Source organism: Protopterus annectens, chromosome 6.part0 (assembly GCF_019279795.1).
Source record: "Protopterus annectens isolate FY-2018-M chromosome 6.part0, PAN1.0, whole genome shotgun sequence".
Taxonomy (NCBI): domain Eukaryota; kingdom Metazoa; phylum Chordata; order Ceratodontiformes; family Protopteridae; genus Protopterus; species Protopterus annectens.
Window position 1 is genome coordinate 794,577,670 of NC_056737.1, and position 4,315 is coordinate 794,581,984.

Consider the following 4,315-nt stretch of genomic DNA (forward strand, 5'->3'; position numbering starts at 1 on the left):
CCTAGCCAATGATTCCACTAATCTACCAAGACATGCATTAATACCATACCTGACATAATCCCTGACCCTCTGCTCTCTTATTCTGACATGTACTTTCTGCTCTGAGGTTGCTAGCCTGACTACGTAAGTTATCTGATTTTTATGTATCTTGGCCAAAGCATGTAAGCTTATTTAAAACTTTCCTGTAGTATTACATTGCAGGATTTTATACTCTATGCATAAAGTTACTTTTATTTTCATTATATTTATTTATTTACCAGGGTAGTGTGCTAACCAGTATACTAACCAATTTCAGTTTCAGCCTGGGTGAAATATAAAACATTTTTATAACTCTGCCTTTTTTTGTATTCCCAAGCTGAAACTAAAATTGATCACTTTTAATTTGTGCTCTATCCTGGGTAAACAAATGTGAAATAAATAATGTAATAAGTCTATAAAACTAGTTTCCCCTTTTGTACTTCTGACTTAGTAGCATTTAAATCCTCTTGAATTTTAATTAAGTTGTTGTCTCATTCCTTTATTTTTGTGGCATCAGCCTTACATTCTATCAGATAAATATGACTTAAGAGAAACCTAAAGTATAGTGAAGTTTCCTTCACCACTATCATTGAGTAACAGGTAATTTTCTATTTCCTTAGTAAGCCATTTCATGAATTCTTTAAATACCACCACATATGAGTGAATTATATTAATTATTATTAATCTGTTGCAACTGATATTCAATATGAAAGCAATGTGATCAGATAAAAGACATGAAATCGTTTTAACAGAATGAATCTTTGTACTTAAACCATTGGAAATATACACTTAGTCAACATATGTTTGAGTCCCAAAGACATAGGAATAGTGAGAAAAAACAAGAATTCTGTAAAATCATTTACATTTTTTAAATTTAACAATGCTATCAATATCTACAAAGCTTTAGCAGAATCTGATTATTTATGGTCTGTGTTAGCAATGGAATCCTTACTATCTAAACTAAAATCACCATTCCCCCTAGAAGTAATATACACTATATGAGTTTTATATAAAATATCTGAATATTTTTTTCACAAATTTAACTCCAAGTTCCAAAATCCAGTATAATTTGGCAAGGGGGCAAGGGTAAAGATTATGTTTTGATATCAAGTAGTTACTGTTGCAAACACGCTGTTGGTGTTACTCTATGAAAATATAATTTTGCTCCTCCATAATGTTAAGGTTACACTTCTGGTATGTTTAAAGAAGTACTTTACTACATGTATATAATCTCTTAAATCAAATTTATGTATCTCTTTTTTCTAATAAGTGAGTTTCTTGTATCATATCTGCATTATTAACTTTAAGATATGTGATCAAGCCTCTCTTTTTACAACTACAATTAAGGTAATTTAAATTTCAAGATAAGAATGATAACGCAAACATTTAAATTTTCAAATTACGTTATGCTATTGCTTTAATGGTGTATATAATAAGTGCAATTTATACCTGAAATAGGCTTCTGTTTATAATTAATTAGAAAATAACTGAGTATTTTAATGACTTGTCAAAAGACACACTACAAGGTAACACATTAAAACTAAACAAAAACAATTTCCTAACATCATTATGGAAACTGTAAGTTTCTAGTCTGCTTATAAAGTATTAATCAAAAATCCCCAGTAAACTACATCACCCAAGACTATACCTAGCTGCACAATAAACCAATTCAAAAAGACATCTACAAAAAAAAAAAAAAAAAAATAGATCAATTCAGAGTGAAGGGATAAGTTTTCCTATGTCTCCTTAAATTAAACTATACATTTAAATTAAAGATTAACTACTAGGAATTAAATGTAAAGCCACGGGACTACTGGTAGCAAGGAAGGGAGAAAGAGAGAAGGGAGGAGAAATAGGAACAGAAAGTAAAAAAGTATTTTAGCTAAACCTGGTGCTAGCATATCTATGCTTAAACTATGTCTTGTGATCATATTTATCCCTTGTAGTATAATTTAAATGTTATTTTATTATATTTTGACAATGAAATATGGATAAATAAATGCTTATCAAAATACTATTTCCATAAATGTGTCATTATATAGAAAGGTAAAGCCCTGACTGTTGCTCAGGTGAGCTGAGTTCAGTTAGTAGCCTGGGCAGTTAACAGCTCCAGCAGACAGAATGAGCATTGTTCCTCTAGGGGGATGGAAGGATGGAGCAAGATGCACACAGGACAATCCTTGGTGGAGAAGTAAATTGCAGTGGGCATCTTGGGTGCAGGTCTTTAGCTGAACAAGACACTAAGTAGTGGTAGCCCTCATTGGTAAGTACATGGGTGTGTGTACTCACAGCAGCAGGGCATTGTGACCATTGTTGATGCACATAACCTACCCTCCCTCCCTCACCCAGGTGCAAGGTTTATTTATTTATTTATTTACTTCCAATTTGGTAACTGGATAGTTGAGTTGGTCACTTGAGCCATTTCGTTTATGACCTGGGTACACTAGTACAGTGACAATCATTCAAGGTAATGACAAAAACAATATTCTAAAGCTAGTAAACAATGTATAGCAAATGACATACTTAAAATAAGTACATTAGAAATAGAATCTGGAAGTACAAAAATAAGAATGCAGTTTGAGATTGCAAACTAACATTTGAGACTGAGATAAATTTAAAATTTCCACAAAATTCCATTTACAAAATATACATAAATAATGCTTGCAGTAAGAGAGGGTACCTGCTTTTACAAACTGAAAAAACATTTAGACGGTGTCTTTAAAATAAGAGCACTTAAATTATTTTCTGCGTGTACTGGTTGAGATGTTTTAAGTTTCAAGGTGCTTTATGTCTGTTAGTAATTGATTCCATAAAGTAGGTCATACTCTTGTGAGGACATTATTTCCTATGTTAAGTTTAAATGGGTTATGGACATATGTGTGTCTATATATAAATTCAGATGTGTATCTATTTGCATCTATTTCTCTATCTAAATTAACATGCATTTATCTGCATCTATGTCCCTATCTATCATCTATCCTGGAGGATTAATGTAGTGACATGATAGTCCTTGTTGTTAAAATAGTTGCATTTACAGAGCTGAAATGACAGCCAGGTTTAATCAAAGTACAAAATACTGGTCTAAAGCAAACTTAATGTTTTTATTTAGTTTGGGTATATATTGTCTTCAGGAAAGAGTTAGTCATCGTTGTTGTAAGTATGTATGTCTATGGTTCAAAATGTATTGTTTTGAGGCTTTTGGTGAAATATAATATAAAACCAAACTAGGTGGGGTGCTTTGCCCCCCACACCTCTCAGTGTGGGGGGCTGTGCCCCCCCCCAACTATATATACTAACTCCAGGATCACACTACAGTGGGGAAAAGGGCATATACCTTTTACTTGCCTTGCAGTACTCTACACAGTGCCAGTATTGAGATTAGGTGAAATGAGTTTTCTGTAATTTGAGCTTTCTGCAATTTGGTCAGGGTGAATTCAAATGTAGTCAAATGAGCTTTCAATGAAACAAAGTAAACCCATATATATATATATATATATATATATATATATATATGTGTGTGTGTGTGTGTGTGTGTGTGTGTGTGTGTGTGTGTACATATACACACATATACATGCACAGTGAATACAGAGTGTAAATATATAGATAGATATATGTATATGTGTGTGTGTGTATGTATATATATATATATATATATATATATATATATATATATATATATATATATATATATATATATATAATGTGTGTGTGTGTTGTGTGTAGAGAATGAAAGATGTGGGAATCCATTACTGGATACTTTCAATGACCCAGTGATATTCATAGCAATTTACAAAAAAGGCACCTGTCTTATAGGCATAGAAATTAGTGGATCTTTAATGTCAGGGTTTGGGAATGTTTTCTAGTATTCAGGGTATCCTGCAAAAAGGTTTGCAACCTCTCTGCTATTATGCTCAGCCAAAAGATGGTAATATGGAAATCTACATTACCATAGAAACTACCAGTGTCTATCTAACTGCTTATATATACCCTCAGTATGTGGCCATCATGGACTACTATCATCAGCTTGCATAACCATGACCAGGTCTATTGTTGTACCAGCCTCCAACCATTGAACCCGTCCGCATCTTCTGACAGGGACATGTCTAGGCTTGGCAGTGTAAGACCAGGTGGAACTCCATCCCCACCCCCCAGGAGAGGCATGCCCATCCTCCTCTGTCAAGACATCACTAATCAAACATTGGTCTCTTGGATGGTAGTCAGGGATTTATCCCTATGCACCACTGTTGCAGCACATCTAAGATTTTTCTGTCTGGGATCTGACATTTGACACCTCCTG